Source organism: Thamnophis sirtalis, unplaced genomic scaffold (assembly GCF_051295495.1).
Source record: "Thamnophis sirtalis isolate CommonGarterSnake01/CBP01778 unplaced genomic scaffold, rThaSir2_p1.2 scaffold_15, whole genome shotgun sequence".
In the NCBI taxonomy this organism is placed as follows: Eukaryota; Metazoa; Chordata; class Lepidosauria; order Squamata; family Natricidae; genus Thamnophis; species Thamnophis sirtalis.
Genome location: NW_028261395.1, coordinates 26,006,057 through 26,015,346, shown reverse-complemented (window position 1 = coordinate 26,015,346; position 9,290 = coordinate 26,006,057).

Below are 9,290 nucleotides of genomic sequence, written 5' to 3'. Positions count from 1 at the left end.
ACCTGCCTGGATAGCATTGACGCTCTGCGCACGCGTGGAAGGTCCTGCACATGTGTGGAAGCGACAGGCACACACTCACATTTGCGAACCGGTAGCGAAGGCAAGCTGATTTCACCCCTGAGCACAGGGTATACAATTGTGTCATCTTCAATCAATCAATTCAATTCAAAATCACAGTGTAGCATGATCGGGGATTCAAATATATTCACACCTGACAATATATCACAAAGCCAGAGTATCATACGATGGATCTGCATGTCCTTGCAAGGAAAACATACACTGTATCCAATAAAGGTGTTTGAGAGCAGTTGGGTGCTAAATAGTTTTAACTTCACATGACACTTCCTACTAAATATAGAATGCTCACAGGGCTGAAAAGGGAAGTAAGGAAAATGGGACAGGAAGGAATGTAATAGGGCCAATTTTAGTCATTCATTTTTTTTATTAGTTTATCAAAAGATAAAACCAGAGACCTTTTTTAAAAAAAGGTTTAAAGGACAAAAACCCTGAAAATAAATTTGGAACTGATGTTATATTTGCTTGCAGCAACAAGAATATGCACACAGATGGAAAGCTACTTAAATTCCCACAATGGATGATTGGTTGCAAAAGCTGATGGAGTTAGCAGAGATGCTGAATTGACTCCTTTAATTACAGAAAAGAATATAACCAACTGTTTTTTACTTGGAAACCGCTTCTAATCTAGACTTCGGGCTTGAGGTGGAAAAAAATGAAATTCTGATTTTGGGTTTTGCTGATTAGTTAAGTTTGTTATTGGAGAAATGGCTAGTGTACAGTATCATGCAAAAGTAAAAAAAAATGAGGCTGTATGCTATTATCTTATTCTACTGTGTTAAAAAGAGTTTGAAGTCAATGTTGTTTTTCTTTCCCTTTTATCCTCCACTTTTTTCTTTCTCCTTTCTCCTTCCCTACTTTCCAATCATTTCCCTTTTTCTTTTATATTTTGATATACTAGTAATAGGGGGAAATTTTATGTGCCCGTATATTTATTTTATTCACGTCTCAGCACTCTCCATCTTGATTTTCCTCTGAGGCAGTGTGTTTCCGGCTGTGGAATTCTGGGAATTGAAGTCCACACATCTTAAAGTTTGCTATGTTTGAAAAGCATTGGGTCTAAGTCCCAAAGGTGCTTTTTTCAAGAGGCAGATGGACTTTCTGGTTTTTCTTCGAATATGTTTTGCTTCTCATTCAAGAAGCTTCTTCAACTCTTATGCCTCTTGAAAAAAGCACCTTTGGGACAATCATGGCCTGGATGACTGAGAAGCTCCACAAACATTATGTCTCAAGGAATTAAATTCAGGACATGTGGATCTCCCCATTCCATGCCACCTTCATATTTTATCCTGATGAAGAATCTTGAAGACCAATTTGTCTGAAGAGGTTAGAGATTTGAAATCAGCAGGAGCCTTTGTGTGCTTCTGACCATAAGCAGAGGGCCAAGAGAATATTGCCATGTTCTGGAATGGAATGTCCCATGATCAAGAATAAAATGCTCATGAAAAGTTATCTTGGATGAAGAATATAGATTTCGCTCAACCATTGATGAAAGCTATACATGTTCATTACATTTGAAGTAATATCTCAAGAACCACATAGGATAGAGACACCCCCCATATACAATGTACTTTCCTTCTAAAGTACTTTGTATATCTTAGAAGAAAAATGGTGGGAGCTTCATCACTGGAAGTTTTCAAGAAGAGACTGGACTGCCATCTGTCAGAAATGGTGTAGGGCATGGATGTCAAAGTCAATTTCATTGACGGCCGCATCAGGGTTGTGTTTGACCCCGGGGGAGAGGTGTGGCCAGGGTGGGAGTGATCAGGATGGGTATAGGCCAGCTCAACATCACTCATCAGTGTCTGTTTACGGCCATGACAGCCTCCTGCAGCGCCCTGCCGGTGAAAACGGAGCCTCCCTGACCTATGTTTTCGCTGGCACAGGCACTGGGGGCCAGTCTTTCACTGTTTCCAGGTGGCCCCATGGGCCAGATCTAAGCACCCTATGGGCCAGATCTGGCCCCCGGGCCTTGGGTTTGACACCCCTGGTGTAGTGTCTCCTACTTGGGCGGGGGGTTGGAATAGATGACCTACAAGATCATCCCTGTTAATCTGGGTGAGGGCAATTCCAACCCTCCATTTCTTAAATATGGAACCTTATTTACTAGCAATAAGAGAGGTGAGAGGTAGAATCAGACATGACATATGAAGATCCTTCCTCTCATGAATTTTTGACCCCTTGCCTTAGTGGTCTAAAAGCTTAAAATTTTTACACTTTGCATCAGAAGAATATTGTGGCCCAAGTGGGCCTATTTTCCAGTTCTTTATCTGAAAGATTTCTATTTGAAGAATCCCTGGTTCAAACCTATCATAGCAAGGAAGTACTGATGCCGTGAAGTAGCCTATCAGGGATGGCAAGAAAGTCGGAGTATCCCAATTTCCCCATATTTACGCATTTCTATTTAAATGTTGTGAAGTAAAGGCTAAAAATTGATGAAGAAAAAAATGGCATGGTGTTTGGCGGTGGGGTATAATGTATAATGTCACCAGGTAAGGAAAATGGGCGATCTCCAAATTAGATAGAACTAGAAGCCGTATTATTCAATATTGTTTCCAAACCAGTGATTCAAATTCCTCTGAGAAGCCCTTAGAAAGCTGTGAAGATCCTGTCCCTCCTTAGAAAATGAATTTTTATAGGTACAGGTAATCCTTGAATTATTACCACTCATTTATTGACCATTCAAAGTTATGACTTCACTGAACAAATAGCAATTATGATGGGTCCTTGTAGTTCTGGCCATTGAGATATCTCAACAGTCACATGATTATGATTTCCGATGTTCCCTGCTGGCTTCCTACAATAATAGCCAATGGGGAAGCCAACAGGAAGTCAAAATTCACAGTCACATCCTTGATTAATGACCACGTGGTCTTCACTTAACAATGGTAACTGATGGAATTGCTACTGCCATTGCTAAGTGACAGCCATGTAACATTGTACTTTATGACCTTGTGACTTAGTGCTGGAGTCTGGTTACAAATCCTGTCATGACCCAAGGGCATTGCCTATGCTCATAAAATTTCCATTCAGTTATAATGACTAATAGTTGGTGATACCTGTTGGCAATCACATTGTTATTATAGTTACTATTTACTTACTGAAATTTCTTTTTCTGCCAGCCAAACTCCAATGGGCTCCTTAAGTTAGTAGCTTCCTATTTTGTAGGGATAAATGTTGCAATGTGCAAAGAAATGCTTCTTCGTCCATCTGAATGCATAGGATATAGATAGGTGTTTAATTTCACACAGACTAAAATCTCAAATTCTAAAATTTAGGGACTTAAAACTTGGCTCAATCTGTGATTTTGTCCTTGCAAAATAATCGTAACAGTGAATGTCAAGAGGTGCACATAGTTTTAGATACTTCGCTGAATATGCTTGTATAAAACTAAGTCACAATTATGCAATTTCATGCCAAACTTATTCTAGGTGAAACAGAGAAAATTCCAGTTATTTTACTGGTTCCAGCAATGCTGAATGCTTTTGTACCAATTTAATGTTATGACCGAACAGCCAGCCTGGAATGGTAGTTTATATATAATCTTATTTTTATATAAAGTTATATTTTTATATTTGAATTCTGAGCCTCACACGAGAACAGTTGTGTTCCTCAATTGCTGGAGAAAATATGTATAACATTAAGGCAAATTCTGCTGGGCTTTAAAATAATCACAGGGAAATGATTTTACTGTTCGTTGGGCATTTTGTTGAAGCTGATTGTATTGCTTCACGGTGAAAGATTTTATGCGTCCATAAACTTCATATGGGAAAACATTTGCTTGTTATCAAGTATATTTGCCTCTTCTGTGTTTTCATGACAGATTTCATAGGGTATTTCACCTCTATACTCATGTAGTAATTTAAATGGCTGTTAATACCGTATTTCCCGAAATAGACAAGGTCTTATTTTCTTTTGACCCCCGAAATAAGTGCTTGACCTTATTTTCAGGGAGGTCTTATTATTTTTGAGGTGCAGGAGGCAGCAAGCGTGGTCACCTCATGGCTGCTGCTGTGTTGCAATATTTTTGGGGAGGGCTTATTTTCAGGGGAGGGCTTATTTTAGCGCATGCGCTCAAAAGCCTGATTATTATCTGGGGAGGTCTTATTTTCATGGAAACAGGGTAATTGGTTAGAGCTCAATTCAGTGACTTCTGAGTTTTGTTGAAAGCAACAATGTAGTCATCTGTCTTCTTCTGAGAAGTAGCTCCACATAATCAGGGGTGGGATTCAGCCGCTTTGTGTCGGTTTGAACGAACCAGATGTTAATTTTACGCCTACTTCTGCGAACTAGTAGTTTTGATTACTGGCTGGTCCAACCCTGCTCCCCAGGAGTCCCCAGACACCCCATTCTGGCTCCCAGGAGTCTGCACGGAGGCCTACTAGGCCCAAAACAGGATATGGGGATGCACCCCCTATGGCCTGTTTTTACTCCCAGGGGAGTGCAGGAGGCCAAGTGCTGCCTGTCAAAGGCCCTCACCATGCTCACCATGGCCACACACCCCAGCCAGTCATTAGGGCAGAGAACCAGTTGCTGAATTAGTTGAATCCCACCACTGCATATAATGCTGCTAGATACTGAATATTTCTGAGAGAACAGATTTATTGGGGGAAAAATTAGGGCCATGTCTAACTCTTTCACTAGAATCAAGGAAGAAACCTGGGCTGATCTCTCCAGACCAGCATGAATCCAATGAGATTCTGACCCACTGGGTTATTTTATTCCACCCCACCAGGTTTCAGGCCACGTTATCACCAATTATGAGTTTTCTGTGCATGACACTTGTATATAACAAGTTAAGCTAATAACATATATGTTATATATGTGCATGTGTGTGTGTGTGTGTAACACCTTTTTCTCCTTGTTTGTGCACCAATTTATTTTTTATTTTTTTTGCGCAGTATGTGTTGTTTATAGCTATGTGTCTGTTGTTTATAGCTATGTGCCCAAAAGCCTTGCATTTATAGTCATCTTTGTTTAAAAGGGCCTTTTAATAATATTTTGCTTTAGAAGATGACAAAGATTAATTTAATTACATAACAATAAAAATATTTGCATTTATTTGCTTTACGAAGCCAAACTGAAGAGTAAGAGAACAAATAATTAAATTTATAAAGGCTAAAGACATCTTTCAGAAATAAAGCACTGTCCTTTATAATAAAGGAAATATGGTCACTGAAGTCATGATAGATATGATGATTGTTATTAAATTTGTACAATTGATTGCCACAACAACATATCCTATTTTCGGCCTTTCTGAAGAAAAATAAAAGCTATTACTTAAAAAACCCCACAAATCTAACACAGGGGCAGGTTCAGAGGTGGTATTCAGCAGGTTCTGACCAGTTCTGGAGAACTGGTTGCGGAAATTTTGAGTAGTTCGGAGAACCAGTAAATACCACCTCTGACTAGCCCTGCCCACATCTATTCTCTGCCTCCCAAGTGGGGAGGGAATGGGGATTTTACAGTATCCTTCCCCTGCCATGCCCGCCAAACCACGCCCACAAACCCAGTAGTAAATTTTTTTAAATCCCACCACTGGGCAGGTTCTACACCTGCACAAAGCACATCCAAAACTATTATTTTGGGCATGTGCTAAGCATGTCCTGCAGGGTAATATTGGTTACATGTTTTAAGGTATGTAGTTGTTTTAGTCATGTTATGCAAAGCATCCTCTGTAAATGTAGCCTGTTGCTTAGTAGTATGAGATGTTTTGGCACATCTGGACAGAGCTGGGGATCTCTTTTTTCAAGTAGGCTGGTTGAAGTTGGTTTGTTGTAAAATGGAACCCTGACTCCACAGCAAAGGGATAGAAAAAAATAAAGACTCCACACCCCTAAATAAGGCATTCTGTTTAAGCTACAGATAGAGCAGATGGAGCTTTACTCCTGTTGCTATGGGTTTTGCAATCCAATAAATGATACGTGTAAAGATAAAAGAAAATTGTTCTTCTGTTTAGTTCTAGTGCCCCCACCTCAATTTTTTTTATTTTGTCTCTTCTCCCCCCCCCCCCGTTGAAAAACAGTGAAGTCTCACAATGTTATCATGAAGATTCTGAAAGCTGGTGTCCTAAAATGTTCCTGGATGGAGAATCCCTCTCCCCCCTTCTCATCTATAGGTAAAGGTCCCCTTGCACATATGTGCTAGTCGTTCCTCTAGGGGGCAGTGGTCATCACCATTTCAAAGCTGAGGAGCCAGCACTGTCTGAAGATGTCTCCATGGTCATGTGACCGGCATAACTAAACTACGAAGGCACACAGGACGCTGTTACCTTCCACCAAAGTGATCCCTATTTTTTTACTTGCATTTTTACGTCCTTTTGAACTGCTAGGTTGGCAGAAGTATATCTATATCTCTGTTTGTCAGTCTGTCTATCATCTGTCTATCATTTATCTATCTATATCTATCTGTCCATCTATCTATATGTATCTATGTATCTATGTATCTATGTATCTATGTATCTATGTATCTATGTATCTATGTATCTATGTATCTATCTATCTATCTATCTATCTATCTATCTATCTATCTATCTATCTATCTATCTAATCTGTCTCTATTTCTATCTATCTCTAGATCTACCTATCTACCTATCTCTATCGATCTCTGTCTGTCTGTCTATCTATCATCTGTCTATCATTTCTCTATCTATATCTCTGTCCATCTATCCATCCATCCATAGCTATCTCTCTAGGGTCTGTCTGTCTGTCTGTCTGTCTGTCTGTCTATCTATCTATCTATCTATCTATCTATCTATCTATCTATCTATCTATCTATCATCTATCTCTATTTCTATCTATCTCTATATCTACCTACCTATCTCTATATCTACCTACCTACTCTATGTCTATCTGTCTTATCATCCATCCATCCATATCTATATGTGTCTGTCTGTCTGCCTCTATCTATTTCTCTATCTATCATCTATCTGTCTATCATCTATCCATCCATCCATCCATCCATCCATCCATCCATCCATCCATCTATCTCTGACCTTAAGCATAACTCAGTGAAACCTTTTACTGTAGACTTTCTAGACCCGAAGCCCTTTGGATCATCATAAATATTTCCACAAGACTGGATTAATTTTTATTTCATGAAGACACTTTTGTTGAACTGCTAACCTTTACACAACTTGCACTGAGGCGATCATTAATGTCAAACACCAGGGTCAAATAATCCATTAGTCTGAAAAAAATGGCACATCAAAGCATTATCCTTATCATTTACAAGAAAAGGTTAACACACCTGCACTGACTTTTATAATAAAAATATTTAGATGGATACTTTTAAGATACTTTTTCATTTAGTTGGCAAACTTGGTTTAAAAATAAAATAAACCAAATAAAATAAAACCTCACTGAGGTTTTCTGTATTGTTGAAGTCAGAGTTTGCTCTTTGATAAGAGACAAGCCCTAGATTATTAGAGGTCAATGCAATCAGGTGGACGGTGACATTAATCATTAATGTTAGGACTGGTAAGCAACCTTCCCAGTGGCATCAGGTAACCATCATATCTGGTAGGGAATCCATGACCTGCAGACATCTTTCCTGGTGGCATTAGGTAACATCTAATATTCAACAGAGTTCATGATCAGTTGATGTCTACATTATTTAGGTTTTGACTGTTTATTCTGATGGCACAACTAATTAAAATTACTTATCTCATTTTTAGCTAGCATACACTATAACTACGGATATCACAAAAGGTCCCGCAGGACATCTAACTTGCTTTCCCAGAACCTTACATTCAAATAGTTTATTCCAAATCTTGATAGCGTAGAAGTCATATTACTAGTAGATGACAAATGCCTATTAATTATGGCCTTATATTTGGTTTGGGAATAGCATAGCCTTTTATAGTTGTTATTGTTATCATCATCATCATCAATAGTACCTAGGTTTATATACTTCTTCACAGTGTTCTCCAGCCTTCTCTGGGAAGTTTACCTATTGCCTATTGCCCCCCCAACAATCTGGGTCCTCATTTTACCAATCTCGGAAGGATGGAAGGCTGAGTCAACCTTGAGCTGGTCAGGACTGAACTGCTGGTAGTCAGTTAGCCTGCAATAATGCATCCTAACCACTGGGAAGTGTTCGAAGAAATGTCCTTCTGGGTTCAATTCCAAGTGGGGAAAAAGATACCGGATTCATGGAAGTTGCTTGGAAAGATGGTTTATTGATGGACAGGATCGCATGGCTTGAGATCCTGGGGGGGGGGGGGAGGGAAGAGATGATGAGAATGCCCTGGTTTTATGCCCTCTCTGGGCTTTTGAATTTGAGCCTATATTCTGATTGGTTGTCAGATTCCCATGGGGCCAAGCAGGGGCAACTCTGTAGACTGTCCCGAGTCCCCAGCTTGGTTGACCTTTGCTGGGTGATGATGCAATGCAGGGGCTTTGGGCTTTAGGAAGGAAGGAAGGAAGGAAGGAAGGAAGGAAGGAAGGAAGGAAGGAAGGAAGGAAGGAAGGAAGACTGAGTCAACTCTGAGCTGGTTAGGATCGAACTCCAGACTATATGCAGAGCTTGTCTGTAATTCTGCAATTCTACCCACTGTGCCACCATGGGTCCTAAATATTAAATTTATATGCCACCCATCTCACCAACTCTTATGGCAAACACCTTTTATTTTGTTCATTTTTCAACTAGCAATCACTTCTCATCAAGGGTTCAGAAAAGAGCAAGGGATGTTGTGCTGTGCCTTTTCTTTTGTTTATTTGTCAGTTTCTGGGTATTTGTCAACTTCAATAAGGCTTTCCCAAGTTCTAAACAGTCAGTTTCAGGTTTTTAGGCCCAGTTTGTTGCACAATCAAGGCAGGGTCTGCTTCCTTCTCTCTGCTTCTTAATATTTTCCTGGACAGTTCTTGTTAGTTCAGGCACTAACAGCATAAACAAAGGTCCAGTTAGGATTATAAACGTAAACGCAGTTTCCACTCGCGTATGTGCTTGTCACAACTCTAGGGGGCAGTGCTCATCTCCATTTCAAAGCCGAAGAGCCAGAGCTGTCTGAAGACGTCTCTGTGGTCATGTGGCTGGCATAACTAAATGCCGAAGATGCACAGAGCACTGTTACCGTCCCACCAATGGTGGTCCCTATTTTAATACTTGGATTTTTTACATGCTTTTGAACTGCTAGGTTGGCAGAAGCTGGGACAAGTAACGGGAGCTCACCCCGTTATGCGGCACTAGGAATTCAAACCGCAGAACTGCCAACC